This window comes from Electrophorus electricus, chromosome 23 (assembly GCF_041902795.1).
Source record: "Electrophorus electricus isolate QZ-2024a chromosome 23, ASM4190279v1, whole genome shotgun sequence".
Classification (NCBI taxonomy): Eukaryota; Metazoa; Chordata; class Actinopteri; order Gymnotiformes; family Gymnotidae; genus Electrophorus; species Electrophorus electricus.
Window position 1 is genome coordinate 4593659 of NC_137519.1, and position 22750 is coordinate 4616408.

Here is a 22750-nt window from a genome sequence, read left to right on the forward strand (position 1 = left end):
TGAAACAGAGTAACATCTTTTCCAGGACCACAGGATGTGTCTTTCAGCATGGTTATTTAACAAATGAGAAGCTCCTCACTGCATCAATTAGAGTTAAAGAACTTGTTGCCAGCTGAAACATAATCACCCATGCAGTAATTATCCAATGGGAGGCTCTTACCTATTTGCTTAGTTAAATCCACGTGGTGACCTTTTTTGGGGGCCAGGCAGTGTATCTATCCATCTACAGTAATACCCCGAAAATTCGTGCTTCTGAATCTGGGGTTTCACAAACTCACGTATTTTTTCCTTGGAACCTAACACTTAAAATTCCCAGTTTATCACATCTCACAACCTTGTTGTGTCAAGTGTATCGTGTAGCATGTTAGCTTTGTGTGCGAAAGTACGGTACGCTACATGCAGAAGAACGAAGCGGCTATTAGGCGTACCGTTTCATCAAGTTTCCGTGAAACTACTAAAAATGTATCCAACGTTAGGAACAAATACATCATTAGGATGGAATCGGCCAGAGGAATCACCTACTTTAACCTATACAGTTTTAAAGGGTGATGTAAATTGTAACATCAATTTCTAAATGAACTTGAAGTGTTTTGGGGACATATTTAGGGTTTAACATATGAAGATAGGTCTTTATAGGCCTTTGTTAGTTGTCCGTCCAAAATTTGCAGGCGGTCTAGAAACTTGAACCCTGGGAATTTCAGGGTATTACTGTATCATGGTTTATACGTTGGGCCATGGAAGATGATGTCATCAAGGGCGGCAAACAGCAGATATAGAGACTGAACTCCGAGTCCTTAAGGGGTCGTAAAGCTAACGCCACTACTCCCAGTTCATTACCGTTATATCGGTATTACTAGTGGGGTTTTGATTATATTTTGATATACATCATGGGCAGCAGGTATCCATCGGTTAAAAACATCCTAAGGTGAGACAGCAAATCCATTAGCTAGAAATCGCATAAGATAAAAAACTGAAACTAGCCAACCTATAGCTAGCTAAATTCTGAATGGACTGTTTACATCATAAGAACATATTGCCTTTACAGTTTTGCTTTTATATAGTCCACCAGTCAGTTAGCTAGCTAATTCAGCATAACATTAGGCAGGGGCCTGTCCAATCTGGCTAGTATTTTAGAACTCTAAGAAACTAACTACCAGAAATAACCCTCAGACACTGACTACCGGTTTCGTCTAAGAAACTATCTTAGAAGATAAGGGTTAATGTAGCTCCCGATATATTTTGTATCCCATTCCATTACCAAAGAAATGTAATTTGTAGCTAGCTATATCCAATCGTAACGTTGTGCCTAACGTTAACGGTACGTGATAACAATATACTTCTAGGCAACTGCTGGCTTTGGAACGGGCCGCATTTTGTAGCATCGGTTAGGGCGAAAGTTCAGTTGCTAATGATTGTTCCATTCTGTGCTGTATTTGAAGGAACAGTATTGGATAACTAGTCATAATTAGGCATGTTCCAACACTGGCTGTTGAAGGAAGTTGCACAAGAAGGGAGTTGGATGCAATATGCAGGTTGATAAATCAGCTACATGCTTTTCCACAGTGTGCGCAAAGAGCCAATTTAATTTAACCATTTATCAAATCATCAAGAACTTCAAGGTTCAATTGCAGTGAAGAAGGCTTCAGGGTGCTCAAGAAAGTTAAGCAAGCACCAAGACCATCTCCTAAAGAGGATGTAGCTATGGGATCAGGTCACCACCAGTGCAGAGCTTGCACACGAATGGCAGAAGGGAGGTGTAGTGTACAGTGCACACCCAGTGAGGTGAAGGCTTTTGGAGGATGGCTTGGTGTCAAGAAGGGCAGCAAAGAAGCCACTTCTCTCCAAGAAAACATCAAGGACAGACTGAAAATTTTGCCTAAGAACACTGCCATGAATAAGGAATGGTATCAAAACATCCCCCAAAAGCAGCTTCTCCCAATGGTCCGTAAATGATCCAGGAGAAATTTGGTGATGAACAATGCTTTTTCCAGCATGATGGACCAAAAGTGATAACCAAGTGGCTCAGTGAACAAAACATTGAAATTTTGGGTCCATGGCCAGGAAACTCCACAGATCTCAATCCCATTGAGAACCTGTAGTCACTTCTCAAAAAGAGGGTGGACAAACACAAACAAAGAAACTATGATTAACTCTAAGCACTGATTAAACAAGACTGGTTTGCCATTGGTCAAGATTTTGCCCAGAAGTTGATATCCAGCATGTCAAAGTGAATTGCAGAAGTCTTAAAAAAGAAGAGTTAACACTGTAAATATTAAACTAGATGTATTTGTCAATACAAAGCTGAAAAAGGCAGTAAACTTTGTGAAAACCAAAATTTGAGTCAGTCTCAAAACTTTGGCTATGACTATACAGCCAGGTGACAATAAGCCAGATAAGACCAACACTTAAGTAAGCTTTACTCTTAGTAAAGCGTTGGGAAGCCACATCAATGTATTACACTTTGTTAGAAATTCTATAGATTATATAGATTATATATCGTCTCTGGAACTGTACGTCAGCCCAAAATCTCCTGTAGGTCCTCAGTTGTATCGAGATCTGGTGACTGAAGGTTACCGGATCTGATTTACAGCATTAACATATTTGTCAAACTATTTAATGATCATTCATGCCTTGTTGATATCGGCATAGTCATCCTGGCAGATGGATCCCATCAGAAAAGGAATGTGTTATCAGGGTAAAGGTCATCACAATAACTTTGTGTGGATTTCCAAGTGGTATGAATGGACCTTAGCCCTGTTGGGCACTTAAACAGCTCCATTGGACCCCCTCACTCTAGCAGTCAAGTATTCAGGCCATTTTCTTGGTGTTGCATATTCACCTGCCAACTTGTTGAAAATATAGATGAGGATGACTCACTTGATCACATTATTTTCCGTATTCCAGTGCAGATCACTTGTGTGTATTTAAGGGGTTTATGCACTGTGGTTTTACTATATCACTCTCTGTTGTTGAAGGACAGTCTTTGCTGATGTAGGCAGATCACTTTAGACCTAAATGCCCATGGCATTTTAGTCATGATTTCTGTTGAAACACTAGCTAGGTCTTAGTCCTAGATGGAAGCTTGTGCATCTGTGCACCAGTAATGAGCTCTTTCAAATTCATTTAAGTCTTGTTACATCTTGTCATCTTAATTCAAAGATATGGTCAGCTGGTCCTGTTCAGCATTTGTTTAGTATACTAATTGGATCATGCAGTTCACCCTGTCTGGAAGCATCGGAATCTTAACTTCTCATCCAGCAGTAGTTTGAGTTGCATGTGGTTCTATGCTTGGAAAATCAAAAATTACTTACAGGTTGTTAGCAAGGATCAGATTTGAAGGACTATTGTGCATGTTCAGTAATCTACAATTTATGAGAGAAAACGTTTATGCTACTTCATAAGTATTTACTATATAAGCACATTTCACACACACAAAAAAAACTGTTGTTAATACAAACTTGCAGGGTTTTTTTTTAAATATTATTCTGTTTTTAATTGTTTTTCTTACTTTTTTAACAGAGGGTGTTTCTACTTTGTGTTCTTGTTGCTGATACACAGAGGTGACTGCTTACCACATCCCACTAAGAAAATAGTAACCATTTTTTAAACAGCAGGGGGTTTGTGCACATGCACTTTTGACTGTGTGTGTGTGTGTGTGTGTGTTTCTTTTAGTGTCCCTGTTGTTGCTTATACAGGCGGAACTGTGATTTTGCCATGTTCAAGCAATGATAATACACTCCAAAGAGGTGATGCAGGAATCTTTTGGCGACAGAATGACAGCAATACTGTCCTTGACATAAAGGGTGTCTCACCTCAGTATGGTTTTATCGGATGCGTATCTATTGCTCATGATGTACAAGGTTATCAAAATATAATCAAAAGCCCTTTAGTAATACAGATAGAAAGGTAAAGAGCCAGAGTCGTTAGCTAGCTAGACCTGGGTGTTCCACTGAACAACAGATACTCAATGACGTAGACTTTCGCCTCCCCAAAACGTTTACTGCAACCAGAAGCGGTTTTGTTAAGGCTACACAGCTGTTTAGTCCCAATCCCTTGAGTTCCCTTCGCAATTGCATGTGGAAATGCTCTTACTTTCACCATTAAACCTATCCCTGAGTTCTACTGTTGTTTTTCTACAATCTGATTTCACCACACATTTAAGTGATCGTCGATCATGATCATTCACGATTTTTTTCCAACCACATTCCATTCCTTCCTCAAAGATGATGTTTCCCCACTGTCCTTCCACTTTTTAATAATGCATAGTAGTTTCAGCAATCTCCTTAGAAGTTTTCTCTGCTTCATGCACACCAATAATTTGACCCTTCTGAAACAGAGTAACATCTTTTCCAGGACCACAGGATGTGTCTTTCAGCATGGTTATTTAACAAATGAGAAGCTCCTCACTGCATCAATTAGAGTTAAAGAACTTGTTGCCAGCTGAAACATAATCACCCATGCAGTAATTATCCAATGGGAGGCTCTTACCTATTTGCTTAGTTAAATCCACGTGGTGACCTTTTTTGGGGGCCAGGCAGTGTATCTATCCATCTACAGTAATACCCCGAAAATTCGTGATTCTGAATCTGGGGTTTCACAAACTTGCGTATTTTTTCCTTGGAACCTAACACTTAAAATTCCCAGTTTATCACATCTCACAACCTTGTTGTGTCAAGTGTATCGTGTAGCATGTTAGCTTTGAACGAAGCGGCTATTAGGCGTACCGTTTCATCAAGTTTCCGTGAAACTACTAAAAATGTATCCAACGTTAGGAACAAATACATCATTAGGATGGAATCGGCCAGAGGAATCACCTACTTTAACCTATACAGTTTTAAAGGGTGATGTAAATTGTAACATCAATTTCTAAATTAACTTGAAGTGCTTTGGGGACATATTTAGGGTTTAACATATGAAGATAGGTCTTTATAGGCCTTTGTTAGTTGTCTGTCCAAAATTTGCAGGCGGTCTAGAAACTTGAACCCCGGGAATTTTAAGGGTATTACTGTATCATGGTTTATACGTTGGGCCATGGAAGATGATGTCATCAAGGGCGGCAAACAGCGGATATAGAGACTGAACTCCGAGTCCTTAAGGGGTCGTAAAGCTAACGCGACTACTCCCAGTTCATTACCGTTATATCGGTATTACTAGTGGGGTTTTGATTATATTTTGATAATATACATCATGGGTAGCAGGTATCCATCGGTTAAAAACATCCTAAGGTGAGACAGCAGATCCATTAGCTAGAAATCGCATAAGATAAAAAAACTGAAACTAGCCAACCTATAGCTAGCTAAATTCTGAATGGACTGTTTACATCATAAGAATATATTGCCTTTACAGTTTTGCTTTTATATAGTCCACCAGTCAGTTAGCTAGCTAATTCAGCATAACATTAGGCAGGGGCCTGTCCAATCTGGCTAGTATTTTAGAACTCTAAGAAACTAACTACCAGAAATAACCCTCAGACACTGACTACCGGTTTCGTCTAAGAAACTATCTTAGAAGATAAGGGTTAATGTAGCTCCCGATATATTTTGTATCCCATTCCATTACCAAAGAAATGTAATTTGTAGCTAGCTATATCCAATCGTAACGTTGTGCCTGATGTTAACGGTACGCGATAACAATATACTTCTAGGCAACTGCTGATTTTGGAGCGGGCCGCATTTTGTAGCATCGGTTAGGGCGAAAGTTCAGTTGCTAATAATTGTTCCATTATGTGCTGTATTTGAAGGAACTGTATTGGATAACTAGTCATAATTAGGTGTGTCTTAACCAACATTGGCTGTTGAAAGAGGTTGCACAAGAAGGGTGTTGGATGCAATATGCAGGTTGATAAATCAGCTACATGCTTTTCCACAGTGTGCGCAAAGAGCAAGTAGAGCCGGTTTCTGCATGTGTGTGCTTAGGGTGTGAGTGTGCCCTATCTGACAGCGGGAATGGAAGGCCATACCCTAAACTGAGAGAAATATTTACCCCATTCATAGGCTATTGTGCAAATTCTGAAAGAATAACATGCACAGATGAGTTTCTAGCATAGTCATTATTTATATGTTAGTTTTACAGCTAGTCTTCTGGCTGCACTACAGTTGTGGCCAAAATTAGCACAAATTTTGGTTTTCACAAAGTTTGCTGCTAAGGTTTTTATGGTAGCAATTTGCATTGTGAAGAGTGATCAGATGAATTCCAATTAATTGCAAAGTCATTTCTTACCATGAAAATGAACTAAATCACAAAAATGACTGCATTCCAGCCACTGCATTTCAGTGATCTTGTTAGCTCAGAAGAAAGTGTTAACGAGGACAAGGCACCCGAGACCATCTCCAAAACACCAAGACCATCTCCTAAAGAGGATGTAGCTATGGGATCGGGTCACCACCCATGCAGAGTTTGCACAGGAATGGCAGAAGGGAGGTGTAGTGTACAGTGCACGCACAGTGAGGTGAAGGCTTTTGGAGGATGGCTTGGTGTCAAGAAGGGCAGCAAAGAAGCCACTTCTCTCCAAGAAAACATCAAGGACAGACTGAAAATTTTGCCTAAGAACACTGCCATGAATAAGGAATGGTATCAAAACATCCTCCAAAAGCAGCTTCTCCCAATGGTTTGTAAATGATCCAGGAGCAATTTGGTGATGAACAATGCTTTTTCCAGCATGATGGACCAAAAGTGATAACCAAGTGGCTCAGTGAACAAAACATTGAAATTTTGGGTCCATGGCCAGGAAACTCCACAGATCTAGATCCCATTGAGAACCTGTAGTCACTTCTCAAAAAGAGGGTGGACAAACACAAACAAAGAAACTATGATTAACTCTAAGCACTGATTAAACAAGACTGGGTTGCCATTGGTCAAGATTTTGCCCAGAAGTTGATATCCAGCATGTCAAAGTGAATTGCAGAAGTCTTAAAAAAGAAGAGTTAACACTGTAAATATTAAACTAGATGTATTTGTCAATACAAAGCTGAAAAAGGCAGTAAACTTTGTGAAAACCAAAATTTGTGTCAGTCTCAAAACTTTGGCTATGACTGTACAGCCAGGCGACAATAAGCCAGATAAGACCAACACTTAAGAAAGCTTTACTCTTAGTAAAGCGTTGGGAAGCCACATCAACGTATTGCACTTTGTTAGAAATTCTATAGATTATATTGATTATATATCGTCTCTGGAACTCTACGTCAGCCCAAAATCTCCTGTAGGTGCTCAGTTGTGTCGAGATCTGGTGACTGAAGGTTACCGGATCTGATTTACAGCATTAACATATTTGTCAAACTATTTAATGACCATTCATGCCCTGTTGATATTGGCATAGTCATCCTGGCAGATGGATCCCATCAGAAAAGGAATGTGTTATCAGGGTAAAGGTCATCACAATAACTTTGTGTGGATTTGCAAGTGGGATGAATGGACCTTAGCCCTGCTGGGCACTTAAACAGCTCCATTGGACCCCCTCACTGTAGCAGTCAAGTATTCAGGCCATTTTCTTGGTGTTGCATATTCACCTGCCAACCTGTTAAAAATATAGATGAGGATGACTCACTTGATCACATTATTTTCCGTATTCCAGTGCAGATCACTTGTGTGTATTTAAGGGGTTTATGCGCTGTGGTTTTACTATATCACTCTCTGTTGTTAAAGGACAGTCCTTGCTGATGTAGGCAGATCACTTTAGACCTAAATGCCCATGGCATTTTAGTCATGATTTCTGTTGAAACACTAGCTAGGTCTTAGTCCTAGTTGGAAGCTTGTGCATCTGTGCACCAGTAATGAGCTTTTTCAAATTCATTTAAGTCTTCTTACATCTTGTCATCTTAATTCAAAGATATGGTCAGCTGGTCCTGTTCACCATTTGTTTAGTATACTAATTGGATCATGCAGTTCACACTGTCTGGAAGCATCGGAATCTTAACTTCTCATCCATCAGTAGTTTGAGTTGCATGTGGTTCTATGCTTGGAAAATCAAAAATTACTTACAGGTTGTTAGCAAGGATCAGATTTGAAGGACTATTGTGCATGTTCAGTAATCTACAATTTATGAGAGAAAACGTTTATGCTACTTCATAAGTATTTACTATATAAGCACATTTCACACACACAAAAAAAACTGTTGTTAATACAAACTTGCAGGTTTTTTTTTTTTAAATATTATTCTATTTTTAATTGTTTTTCTTACTTTTTTAACAGAGGGTGTTTCTACTTTGTGTTCTTGTTGCTGATACACAGAGGTGACTGCTTACCACATCCCACTAAGAAAATAGTAACCATTTTTTAAACAGCAGGGGGTTTGTGCACATGCACTTTTGACTGTGTGTGTGTGTGTGTGTGTTTCTTTTAGTGTCCCTGTTGTTGCTTATACAGGCGGAACTGTGATTTTGCCATGTTCAAGCAATGATAATACACTCCAAAGAGGTGATGCAGGAATCTTTTGGCGACAGAATGACAGCAATACTGTGCTTGACATAAAGGGTGTCTCACCTCAGTATGGTTTTATCGGATGCGTATCTATTGCTCATGATGTACAAGGTTATCAAAATATAATCAAAAGCCCTTTAGTAATACAGATAGAAAGGTAAAGAGCCAGAGTCGTTAGCTAGCTAGACCTGGGTGTTCCACTGAACAACAGATACTCAATGACGTAGACTTTCGCCTCCCCAAAACGTTTACTGCAACCAGAAGCGGTTTTGTTAAGGCTACACAGCTGTTTAGTCCCAATCCCTTGAGTTCCCTTCGCAATTGCATGTGGAAATGCTCTTACTTTCACCATTAAACCTATCCCTGAGTTCTACTGTTGTTTTTCTACAATCTGATTTCACCACACATTTAAGTGATCGTCGATCATGATCATTCACGATTTTTTTCCAACCACATTCCATTCCTTCCTCAAAGATGATGTTTCCCCACTGTCCTTCCACTTTTTAATAATGCATAGTAGTTTCAGCAATCTCCTTAGAAGTTTTCTCTGCTTGATGCACACCAATAATTTGACTCTTCTGAAACAGAGTAACATCTTTTCCAGGACCACGGGATGTGTCTTTCAGCATGGTTATTTAACAAATGAGAAGCTCCTCACTGCATCAATTAGAGTTAAAGAACTTGTTGCCAGCTGAAACATAATCACCCATGCAGTAATTATCCAATGGGAGGCTCTTACCTATTTGCTTAGTTAAATCCACGTGGTGACCTTTTTTGGGGGCCAGGCAGTGTATCTATCCATCTACAGTAATACCCCGAAAATTCGTGCTTCTGAATCTGGGGTATCACAAACTCGCGTATTTTTTCCTTGGAACCTAACACTTAAAATTCCCAGTTTATCACATCTCACGACCTTGTTGTGTCAAGTGTATCGTGTAGCATGTTAGCTTTGAACGAAGCGGCTATTAGGCGTACCGTTTCATCAAGTTTCCGTGAAACTACTAAAAATGTATCCAACGTTAGGAACAAATACATCATTAGGATGGAATCGGCCAGAGGAATCACCTACTTTAACCTATACAGTTTTAAAGGGTGATGTAAATTGTAACATCAATTTCTAAATTAACTTGAAGTGCTTTGGGGACATATTTAGGGTTTAACATATGAAGATAGGTCTTTATAGGCCTTTGTTAGTTGTCTGTCCAAAATTTGCAGGCGGTCTAGAAACTTGAACCCCGGGAATTTTAAGGGTATTACTGTATCATGGTTTATACGTTGGGCCATGGAAGATGATGTCATCAAGGGCGGCAAACAGCGGATATAGAGACTGAACTCCGAGTCCTTAAGGGGTCGTAAAGCTAACGCGACTACTCCCAGTTCATTACCGTTATATCGGTATTACTAGTGGGGTTTTGATTATATTTTGATAATATACATCATGGGTAGCAGGTATCCATCGGTTAAAAACATCCTAAGGTGAGACAGCAGATCCATTAGCTAGAAATCGCATAAGATAAAAAAACTGAAACTAGCCAACCTATAGCTAGCTAAATTCTGAATGGACTGTTTACATCATAAGAATATATTGCCTTTACAGTTTTGCTTTTATATAGTCCACCAGTCAGTTAGCTAGCTAATTCAGCATAACATTAGGCAGGGGCCTGTCCAATCTGGCTAGTATTTTAGAACTCTAAGAAACTAACTACCAGAAATAACCCTCAGACACTGACTACCGGTTTCGTCTAAGAAACTATCTTAGAAGATAAGGGTTAATGTAGCTCCCGATATATTTTGTATCCCATTCCATTACCAAAGAAATGTAATTTGTAGCTAGCTATATCCAATCGTAACGTTGTGCCTGATGTTAACGGTACGCGATAACAATATACTTCTAGGCAACTGCTGATTTTGGAGCGGGCCGCATTTTGTAGCATCGGTTAGGGCGAAAGTTCAGTTGCTAATAATTGTTCCATTATGTGCTGTATTTGAAGGAACTGTATTGGATAACTAGTCATAATTAGGTGTGTCTTAACCAACATTGGCTGTTGAAAGAGGTTGCACAAGAAGGGTGTTGGATGCAATATGCAGGTTGATAAATCAGCTACATGCTTTTCCACAGTGTGCGCAAAGAGCAAGTAGAGCCGGTTTCTGCATGTGTGTGCTTAGGGTGTGAGTGTGCCCTATCTGACAGCGGGAATGGAAGGCCATACCCTAAACTGAGAGAAATATTTACCCCATTCATAGGCTATTGTGCAAATTCTGAAAGAATAACATGCACAGATGAGTTTCTAGCATAGTCATTATTTATATGTTAGTTTTACAGCTAGTCTTCTGGCTGCACTACAGTTGTGGCCAAAATTAGCACAAATTTTGGTTTTCACAAAGTTTGCTGCTTAAGTTTTTATGGTAGCAATTTGCATTGTGAAGAGTGATCAGATGAATTCCAATTAATTGCAAAGTCATTTCTTACCATGAAAATGAACTAAATCACAAAAATAACTGCATTCCAGCCACTGCATTTCAGTGATCTTGTTAGCTCAGAAGAAAGTGTTAACGAGGACAAGGCACCCGAGACCATCTCCAAAACACCAAGACCATCTCCTAAAGAGGATGTAGCTATGGGATGGGGTCACCACCCGTGCAGAGCTTGCACAGGAATGGCAGAAGGGAGGTGTAGTGTACAGTGCACGCACAGTGAGGCGAAGGCTTTTGGAGGATGGCTTGGTGTCAAGAAGGGCAGCAAAGAAGCCACTTCTCTCCAAGAAAACATCAAGGACAGACTGAACATTTTGCCTAAGAACACTGCCATGAATAAGGAATGGTATCAAAACATCCTCCAAAAGCAGCTTCTCCCAATGGTTTGTAAATGATCCAGGAGCAATTTGGTGATGAACAATGCTTTTTCCAGCATGATGGACCAAAAGTGATAACCAAGTGGCTCAGTGAACAAAACATTGAAATTTTGGGTCCATGGCCAGGAAACTCCACAGATCTAGATCCCATTGAGAACCTGTAGTCACTTCTCAAAAAGAGGGTGGACAAACACAAACAAAGAAACTATGATTAACTCTAAGCACTGATTAAACAAGACTGGGTTGCCATTGGTCAAGATTTTGCCCAGAAGTTGATATCCAGCATGTCAAAGTGAATTGCAGAAGTCTTAAAAAAGAAGAGTTAACACTGTAAATATTAAACTAGATGTATTTGTCAATACAACGCTGAAAAAGGCAGTAAACTTTGTGAAAACCAAAATTTGTGTCAGTCTCAAAACTTTGGCTATGACTGTACAGCCAGGCGACAATAAGCCAGATAAGACCAACACTTAAGAAAGCTTTACTCTTAGTAAAGCGTTGGGAAGCCACATCAACGTATTGCACTTTGTTAGAAATTCTATAGATTATATTGATTATATATCGCCTCTGGAACTCTACGTCAGCCCAAAATCTCCTGTAGGTGCTCAGTTGTATCGATATCTGGTGACTGAAGGTTACCGGATCTGATTTACAGCATTAACATATTTGTCAAACTATTTAATGACCATTCATGCCCTGTTGATATTGGCATAGTCATCCTGGCAGATGGATCCCATCAGAAAAGGAATGTGTTATCAGGGTAAAGGTCATCACAATAACTTTGTGTGGATTTGCAAGTGGTATGAATGGACCTTAGCCCTGCTGGGCACTTAAACAGCTCCATTGGACCCCCTCACTGTAGCAGTCAAGTATTCAGGCCATTTTCTTGGTGTTGCATATTCACCTGCCAACCTGTTAAAAATATAGATGAGGATGACTCACTTGATCACATTATTTTCCGTATTCCAGTGCAGATCACTTGTGTGTATTTAAGGGGTTTATGCGCTGTGGTTTTACTATATCACTCTCTGTTGTTAAAGGACAGTCCTTGCTGATGTAGGCAGATCACTTTAGACCTAAATGCCCATGGCATTTTAGTCATGATTTCTGTTGAAACACTAGCTAGGTCTTAGTCCTAGTTGGAAGCTTGTGCATCTGTGCACCAGTAATGAGCTTTTTCAAATTCATTTAAGTCTTCTTACATCTTGTCATCTTAATTCAAAGATATGGTCAGCTGGTCCTGTTCACCATTTGTTTAGTATACTAATTGGATCATGCAGTTCACACTGTCTGGAAGCATCGGAATCTTAACTTCTCATCCATCAGTAGTTTGAGTTGCATGTGGTTCTATGCTTGGAAAATCAAAAATTACTTACAGGTTGTTAGCAAGGATCAGATTTGAAGGACTATTGTGCATGTTCAGTAATCTACAATTTATGAGAGAAAACGTTTATGCTACTTCATAAGTATTTACTATATAAGCACATTTCACACACACAAAAAAAACTGTTGTTAATACAAACTTGCAGGTTTTTTAAAAAAAAATAATTCTGTTTTTAATTGTTTTTCTTACTTTTTTAACAGAGGGTGTTTCTACTTTGTGTTCTTGTTGCTGATGCACAGAGGTGATTGCTTACCACATCCCACTAAGAAAATATTAACCATTTTTTAAAGAGCAGGGGATTTGTGCACATGCACTTTTGACTGTGTGTGTGTGTGTGTGTGTGTGTTTCTTTTAGTGTCCCTGGAGAATGTCCCTGTTGTTGCTTTTACAGGCGGAACTGTGATTTTGCCATGTTCAAACAATGATAATAAACTCCAAAGTGATTTTGCAGGATTCTTTTGGTGACAGAATGACAGCAATACTGTGCTTGACAAAGGGTGGCAGAGACGTTCCAAAACAGGGTGGACAGTTTCCCAGAGGAGTACACGAAAGGCAACTTCTCCATCAGACTCTGAGAAGTGAAGCTCTCTGATGCAGGAATGTACTCCTGCTTCATGCCGGACGTCAAAGTGGAAACAAAACTACTTCTGATTGTTAAAGGTGTGTATGGAATATCTTAGCAGCCCCATACATGATTTGTAGGTTGTTGGTAATGATTAGTGAATTGTGCATGTTTGAGCTTTATGACTAGAAAGGGTGTTAATTTATAATCTTCTAGATTTGTAGGTAGATACTGCCAAATTGCGTCCTTCATAAGTGACCTGATGTTGACCAAAGGACAGACTATATGTATAATGCATGCTAGATTTTGTGTATATTTCTGCAGGCTGAACATACACCAATCTCAGTAACAAGATAAAGCCTGGTGCTTTTGGATTAATATTATAAAACAGCAGCAAGAAAATCATCAGGACCCATCTATTAATCTGGATTAATATTAAAAAAATACGTTCTCTCACTTCAGTCACCAAGTCTACGTACTTCAGCTTTTTCCTTTCAAAAGCTTCATCCACTGCATCATCAAATGGAATTGGTAAGTCTATAAAATAAGCTCTGTTTACTTTCAGTAAACAACACCATATCCAGTCTCAGCATAGTTACCTCAATACACATTTATCCAAAGCAACTTACAATTATGAGTGAGTACAACTTTAGGGTTAAGGGCCTTACTCCGGGGCCCAACAGTGAGAGCTTGGCAATGGTGGGATTTAAACCAGCAACCTTCTGATTACAAGTCAAGTACCATAACCACTGCACTACCACTGCCCATACACATTATCTACTAATATTTACATCCTGAACTCACTCTCCAACACGTCGCCCCTCTCACAAAAACCTAATCGGTTCAATTTTAATACCACTCAGCAACACATTAACCTCAAGGTGCATAAATAAACATCATAATACACTAAGAAATTGGTTGTTTCTCCATTTATATTGACCCTGCGACAAACTAACCTTACACTCAGATAGAATCCACCTCCAAACCTCCACACATACTTTACACTTGGGGTCTTTCCCTACCCAAGGTTTGGTGGAGTTGGAAGGACATCATAAGTTGCGGCAAACAAAAACTTTATGGGACCCGCATCCACTAACCACAGCTCTTGCCAGGTGATTTTGCTTTTCTCCACACTTTCCCAGTGTAGCCTCTGGCCTTTACTTGCGATGCTACTGCACGACACACATCTTCTTCCTACTTCCTACGTATAAAACTAGCCACCATTCACCTTCTTTCTGGCGACATGACCTTATTAACAGGATTTTCAGGAATAACCTGCCCAAAGGCCTGTTTTTCTGTATTGCACTTGGCCAATTACATCCCTTAGTTCTAATACGCTCTTGGCTAACTGCACAGCCACTAGCAGATTCCACTTCCTCCTTTTGTGACACGCGCTTCCTTAGCACGTTTCAGTTCCTCAGCTAATGTCATTAGTGATAGCTCCAGTACTCCTTAATCTGATGAGAGATCATACTACTATGCTACAAACAATTGGCAAATCCAGAAATGCTTGCCTTTTGTATTAATGTATAGACTAGTTTATTCGCCTTCAAGTGTGCTGCTAGTCTCCACACTATCGCACTAAAAAAAAAAACTTACCCTCCACATTAAGAAGACATATAGGCCAAAACTGTTCTATACCCACAGAACTCTCACTAGCTAAACGCTAAAGCAAACTCACAAAGCATTATGGAAGTTGGACCTCGATACCTTTATTGTGCTGTGCCTCGCACAGAGGAACGCTTCCTCCACCAGAATGGTGTAAGACCACACCTCTCAACGCACCCATGGCTGTCTCGCCGGCCTCAACTTCTCCTATGTTTCCAGTAGCCATTCCTCCTAGTGCTCCTGTGTCCGCTTTGTCGGCATTCCCATCTGCCCGGTTTCCCCATCTCCCTCTCCTGGTTCTGTTTTGATCCCCGCGTTTCCCTCGGTTTCCGTGTCTCCCTTCGTGTCTGTCACTCTACCGGAGGCTGCACCCTGCTCTCCCTTTGCTATGTCTACTGTCTCTGCTTGTGAAATCTCATCTTTGTTCCTGTTTTCAGTTTGCTTTCTGGGGCATCAGGAAGTGTGCCTTCCACGTGTGTCTCTTTCACTTTTATTTTTCGTTGATTACCCCTGCTCCCTGCGTTGTGCTTGTTGCTCAGTTACTTGAGCGCCCTGTTTCAGAAAACAGATTTAACACACTCTGATTCTAAGCATATACAGTGCCTCCAAGTAGTATTCAACCTCCTGCAGCTAAATGGTTAATCATGAGAGAATGATAAAACGTCCAAGGTCTGATCACCCTCTCCCAACGGAGAATTAGGTTTGACTTTTAATTTTTTTATGAAATGCATATTAAATCTCAAAAATTAGATCAAAAAGTGGATGAATCAATGGCAAAATGACAGCTAGCAATTCAGTTTTCACCTGGATGCACTGAAGGTGGCATAATTAAAACAAAAGCTGTTGCTTTTAAATGTTATGGTAGACTTGCATGTAAATTAGGCAAATTAGCAAATGCTGACCGTGACCTCGCCTGTCATAATATTCTTTTTGGCCAGATTTACCTCCCATAATGTTTCAGTAAACAACCGGTGTGTCTTTGTTCAGAGGTTGTCAAAAGTCTGGGAAAGAGTTATTCAAGTGGGCAAATGGAGAATAAAAAAATAAAATAAAAAAAAAACCTCACAATCACTCAATTTTCTGTTAAAGTATGGCTAGCAAACATACCAGTATGAAGGTATAAGACTTCTCTTCCTGCGTCCAATAAGGTCTCATGGACAGTTGTAGTAAGGTCATGTTTCTTGATTTGTTGCACTCCACTTCCCCCTGCAGTGCAATTGCGGTAATTTTGCCAGTTATTAATATCTTTTGGGCAGAGAATAAACCTTTTAATTAATTAATTATTATTGTTAGGTCCTAGTGCATATTGGTGTGTATGGTGATTCTGTGCACATTCTGTTATCTCCACCTCTTTGTTTTAATATGTTGTCCCAATGCCCTGTAACCTTTTAGTAGTATGTCATTCTGCCCATGATGGATATTGAGTAACTGTGACCAGTCTGGACTGCAGTTAGACTCACTCAGTTTGCCAGTGTTGGGTCTGTTTTATGATACAGATTTTTTTACACTGGGCTACCCTGTGGAAAGATTTGAAGAAAGTAAATGCAATATTTTAATGACAGTTTCATTTCTATGAATATTGCTTAAAAATGTTACTTTTTAAAAGAAAGGATCTGTCCTATCTATTAAAAGCTAATCTAAGATGATCGTTCCTAATGTAAATTCACTTAGCTACACCATTACCATTACAGGAGATATCCAACTGTGAAGGTGTATAGCTGGAGCTGTTCAGAAAGCAAGGAGTCCAGACACATCATCTTTAATGTGGAGTTGGTCCCCCTTTTGCAGTTATAACAGCTCACACTCTTCTGGGTAGGTTTTCTACAAGATTTGTGAGTGTGTCTGTGAGATGTTTTTGCCCATTCAACCAGAAGAACATTTGTGAGGCCAGAAACTGATGTTAAATGAGACAGCCTGGCTCACAATCTATGTTCTAGTTCATCCTAAAGGTGTTTGATGGCATTGATGTCAGAGCTCTGTGCAGGCCAGTCAAGTTCTTCCACACGAATCTTATCCAAACATGTGTTTATGGACCTTGCTTTGTGCACTGACGGAGTCATGCTGGAACAGGAAAGGGCCTTCCCCAAATTGTTCCCACAAAGTTGGAAGCACACAATTGTCCAAAATGTCTTGGTATGCTGAAGCATTAAGATTTCCCTTCACTGGATCTAAGGGGCCCAGGCCAACCCCTGAAAAACAACTCCATAGCATTATCCCTCCTCCAATACAGTCAGTTGGCATTTGCCAAACCCAGACTCGTCCAGCAGAATGCCAGATAGAGAGACGTGATTCAGAACACATTTCCACTGCTCCAGAGTCCAGTGGCACCGTGCTTTACACCACTCCTGCCATGAATCTCTAAGCACACATTTTTTTCTGCTGATGTTCATGCCAGAGGAGGTTTGGAACTCTGCAGTTATTGATGCAGCAAAGTGTTGGCAACCTTTACACACTATGTGCTTCTGCACTCTGTGATCCTGATCTGAACTTTAAATTCTCAAGCAAATTATATATAATTTATAAATTGTATATTTTATACTGCAATAAAACTGTGTTCATGTCTACAAGAGCTCATGTATCCTATACAAAAGCCCTTTCCCTTTGTTTACAGTAGTTCTCTTTTAGTTCTCTCTCTGTGGCCCACTTTCTTTCGCATGCAGCAGAGAGCCTGACATTACCACAGTGCGGTCAGGCTCTGTGGTCTGACTGTGTGAAGCATCAAAGACAAACAGTTTCTGTCACATGCATGCAGCACCAAGCAGGTGGAGATCACCGTTGTAAATAGCTCGCATGTCATCTTGGCAGTTGTTTTATTTGTGGTAAAACCTTTACAGTGAAAAAATACAGAACCTCTGAGGACTATAAAATATCACTTGTGAGCTTAGACACTATCACTAAACTGCAACGTCTAGAGCTATAGTACTTAAAATAGTGATTGGTCATCACTCTGGGGGGGTTACTTTAAATATGTAATGTGTTACAAATGTATCTATAATCTAATGCAAAGCATTACTATATTAAAGTAATGTAATCTGATTACATGAACTTTTGGATTAGCCTACTTTAACCCATTAACTGCCAAAGAGTTTCAGAACACTAGCGTCCCACAGTGCCAGGCAGTATAGCCACCACCAACATGCTCCCACAAGGTCCTGTATTTTCTCTGCGCAGACTCATGAAGAACTCAGCATATGTGAAAAAGTTGTCCATATAAACAAATTGACTCTTAATCAGCCGGAAATAGTACTCCCGTTATAATTATGGGGGCATGTGCCCTCCCCCCCGCATATTAAAAGTGGAGAATAAGAAGGAGATTATAATCTAATTGCGGGCACAATGTGAGAAAAATTCGGAATTAATACCTAGATGCTTGAACTCCAGTAATCAGCGCATCAACTACACACAAAAGAAAATTCATTTAATCTAGATAACTTTTACGTAACATGTATAATGCCATATGAAATAACTACCGTCCACGAAAAAAATCACGTGTTTACAATCCGTCGCGTCGCCAAAACGCTTTAGGAGACGTTATAATGGGATGTTTGTGATGCGTCCTCTCAACGTCTAGGGGACTTTACAGGAACGTTGTGGAAATACCTTTAAACGTCATGTTTTTATGTAGCCGTGAACCTTTTTAAAATAAAAACGTAACAAGTAAGGGCTACAAGCGTTAAAAAAGAACAGTTTTTGGAGGGCGCTGGATGCATCTCAGCTCTGACACCCACATGCATGTCCTTTTCTAATCACGCTTTCAAGACTACGGCTCTCCATGTGCAAATTCCTCACACTGCCCTCTGCTGGTAGTAAGGTACTAATGCAATTCGGGCTTTAGATCTTTGAGAGAAACTGTGGAAGTTATTCTGTAAATACAAAATAATTTTTAAAATAGGCTACCTTGTTTATTTTTAATTGACGTGTTGATGCTAATTAACATTCCATGAACCATTCTTATTAAATTATCATAGCATATGAAATGAATCCAAGAGATCAAATAGATTTTTACTTATTTTTGCATACTGTTAAACTTTTTAATGTATGATCTACCTTTACTCAGCTCACATTACCTGATCAAAAAAATCACTGTACTGTTATAGTGAACAAGTAGGCCTCATCTCCACACTTATTTAGAGCTTTTCCGCACACCCAAAGCACTCTGACTTGTAACGTGGCTTCAACTCTTCTCATACACCCACATGCAACACCTCCCATGAACTTTTCTACAAGTGGCACATATGCAGAAGTCTCTTTATAAATGGTAATCTCTCCTCTCTTTTTCTCTCCTTGCAGAGTTGTTAAGATTGTTAGCCTTTATACGTTTTAAGAGTTTCAGACCGTTCTATTGTAAAACACATTCAAAAATAAGGGTTCCTCTATTATCTTATTCAGGATGGCTTGACATCACTACTGTTAAAATCTGCACTACAATGCTAGATCTAAACACAACTCAAGACTCAGCATTTTCATTGTTTTGTGGCTGCAGTTCAGGTTTTCTTTAATTTGGGTTGTTTTACTTTGTTTTTTGTGTAAATATGTGTACCAATAAACAAATATTCAGACCCAAAAGGTTTTACTTTGAAATCTGTGGTTGTATGACTGCTTTTTTTTTTTGCTTTTTTTTTTGCTTTTTTTTTTTGTATAAATATAGCAACTTCTTAAGTATTGCAGGAGACAAAGACAGAATTGTGGTCAGATGAAGCTCAGCCTCCACTTCCTTTTAGTGGAGTCTCAAGTTCTACTGTTTTTTTAAGTTCAGCATTAGTGCTTTGTTGTCACAGCTGAGGGGTGATAACCCTGTTACGGACTGTGAATAAAATTTAAGATCCAGAATGAAGATTCTACAGCTTCACTTCTGTGAATTAATTTACTGTAGTTAATTGTTTGATGTATGAGATTGAGTGACTTTTTACATTTTTCCCATTATTTATATCTGTATAACTTCTTATCTGAATTCATCTTCAGACTGTCAGTTCAAAGATCTAATAGGATCATTCAATCCTCCTGGTTTGTGGTTGCTGTTGGTTTCTCTATCTAGGTCTCCTGCTGTGGTGTGGAGCTGCAGAGAGTTTCACTGATAAGATGGTAGATTTGGGACAAAATGTGACCCTGCGCTGTGAGGTTGCTGTAAGGGATGTATACTGGTACCTTATGAAACCATCACATCCTCCTGTGTTTATATTACGATCATTCTCAAGTAAAATCACAATTCCATTGTACAACAGCACAACATTAAACAAACAATTCTCACTGCAGCTAAATAGTAGTTTATTTATACAAAATATCACTCTAAAAGAATTAGGAATTTATTATTGTATCCAAATAGATACACCACCTAGAATTAGCAATGGCATCAAACTTCACAGCAGACTGCACACGGGAGGTAAGTATAGTTAACCTTATCAGAACATCATGCTACATCTGAAACTTCTGATGGGCACATCATTAAAACATAAACCACTTTTTTTTTTTTCAAAAAGCAGATTGTGATTTAAATTTAAGAAAGCCCCTTATATATAGACACTAAATATACATACCTAGTGTGCTTCTTTCTCAAATTGCTGCATTGTGTTTAACATATCTGATTAAAACTTGAAAAATATGTATTTTTTAAATATGTATACTTTTGAAAATATGTTGATTAGAAAAATTAATCGATTGGACAAATGTTTGCTGAATCATCATCATCAGATAATCAGAATCAGACATGTGAGTGTAAGCAGTGCCAGGATGAGACACATGATGAAGATGAAGAGATGCGTCTCTGGAGAAACCTCATCACATCAGGCCTGCTGATCTGTGTTCTGGTCATTGTAGTCACAGGTGGGTTATATTTAATATATCCAGATAAACAGTCTGAATAACAAATGATATAAAAATACAGTATAATGGCTGAATCTACATCACAGTTCTGTTCCCTTGTTTGTGTTTGGTGGGTTTTGTGCAGATCTAAGGTTTAGTTCTGTTTGTTATTTTTAATACAAATATAGGTTAATAATGTCCAGGCCCACTGGTCCCAGGCTATAACACAGTTTAAAACTGTTCTTTTGTAGTCTAATCAGTCTTTACTACATAAAATTAAGTTTGTTTATTCACTTGAAATCAAATTCTTTTGTGACATGCTGTAATCAGGTGGAACGAGATGCGAGCCGAATGTAAAAATAGCAAAACTTTATTTAACAAAGAACTCAGCAGAATTCGAAAGGGCTGGTTCTCAAAACTGAGCTCGTGACATGACAGAGGACGGCTCAGCTCTGGTGAACTGCAGAGAGTTTAATCTCTATATTGGCACCGTCTCATTGTCTGGTTTTATTGTTTTGTTGTTTTTGCAGCCTAGTTCTAAGTACGGGGTAACTCTGTTTTCTGCTAACACTAATTTCTAATTTATCACGAGGTCTTGTTTACATTCAAGTATAAACGTAATGACCTACATTGGGTTAATTCAGAACCTACCGTGACATTTCAGTTGTAGCAGCTTTCTACTACAAAAGAGTTCAGAGACGTCATATGAAATCTGCAGAATCTAATCACGACCAGCAACAACGGTCCGACGACGTACAGGTAATCCCGCTGCCTTTAACGTACTGATAAGAAGTCACAATAATGAAGACAACCAGTACCTCACTAAGGTACTAAGGTAATAAGGCACTAAGGTAATAAGTCATACTGCCTTTAAAGTAGCGTCAGTAATCCTATTTCGCCTATAAACTGATTATATGTGTTATTAAAAAGGCAGAAACAAATATGAATTGATATGAAACACACGAACTAATCTAATACATATCTATTAATTTAGCGAATACAAAATCTTAAATGTGAGATATTATGGTTGTTACAGTAGTTAAGTCAATATGACTTGTTGGAAGTAAATAGTTATTATTATCTAATGCACATCGATTCACTTGTTTAGTACGCGGAGGTGGAGCTGTCCTCTTCGGGCAGACAGGTACGGTGCAGTAACCCTAGCAGTACCTACGCCTCAATACAGCACCAGACCCGTAAATCCTGACCGTTGTGAAGATGGCCAACGTCGGGGTGGCGGGCAACCTCGCACAGCGCTGGCTAGACAGTCGGCATTCCCCTCGCTTGCTGTTGGTGAGCAACCGCTGTGTTGCTAAAAAACTGTCATGAACATAAAGTTGGTGTTGCTGTATCTCATCTGGAGCCATCCCCGACGGACATAAACGAACCGACATCGGCCGACCGACAACATAAAGATTTAGGCCTCTACTTCTGCCCAATGCTGCAAAGTTACAGAACCGACTTTTCCGTGGTTTTCACACCTCCAGAGTCCTCAGTGAAAACTGCTCGTAAGCCGCGACTGAGCTGAGAAAACGTGGCAGGTCTGATCTCCGTTTGATTAAGCATATGCGACCTTGGCTTAAAGAGTCTGTACAGTATGAAGTCAAATAACGGATTTAACTAAACTTTTTGCAAGCTTTTTTTTCCCCCTTCACCTTTTTCATCATTTCTTGCTGTAGGCTGTTTGTCAGAGCCGCAACTCAATTCGACTGAATTTAGTAATGTGTGAATCCACAGAAAGCGGAGAAATTTAATGACGGACTAGACACCCGATGACTGCTTTGGTGGCTTGGCTAGCTATTTCCTTACAATGTTGTAAAATGGCACTTTTGACTTTTTTTTTCTGGGTTCTTGGAACTGCGCTGTTACTTATGGAGCATAGTTCCTTTTTTGAATAAAAAGAAATACCGTGACCTTATGCTCTAAGGGACCAGGGACTTTCTTATAAATAACACTGTCTGTAAACATCTGTCTGAACTCGTATCTGTACGTCCAACCACAGTAACTCAAACACGTCTTTGAATTGCAGTAGAATTTGAGACTGAACGTGTCAAAGTCATTACAAGTGGAAAGTGAGTCGAAGACTTGCTTTCTTTATTAATTTGTGCATGATAAACGATTGATGGTAAA

General features: G+C 39.4%; 2 long non-coding RNA genes across 2 annotated transcripts; both read left to right on the forward strand.

Moving 5' to 3' along the window:
• Positions 1-4706: 4706 nt before the first annotated feature.
• Positions 4707-13165, forward strand: LOC113568535 (uncharacterized). Its single transcript, XR_004775420.2, has 4 exons — positions 4707-5225; positions 8188-9891; positions 12852-12892; positions 13007-13165. It is a non-coding gene; the product is annotated as an uncharacterized LOC113568535 (long non-coding RNA).
• A 6345-nt stretch (positions 13166-19510) lies between these two features.
• Positions 19511-22538, forward strand: LOC118240452 (uncharacterized). Its single transcript, XR_014119640.1, has 4 exons — positions 19511-19675; positions 19857-20641; positions 21285-21379; positions 21729-22538. It is a non-coding gene; the product is annotated as an uncharacterized LOC118240452 (long non-coding RNA).
• The last annotated feature ends 212 nt before the right edge of the window (positions 22539-22750 follow it).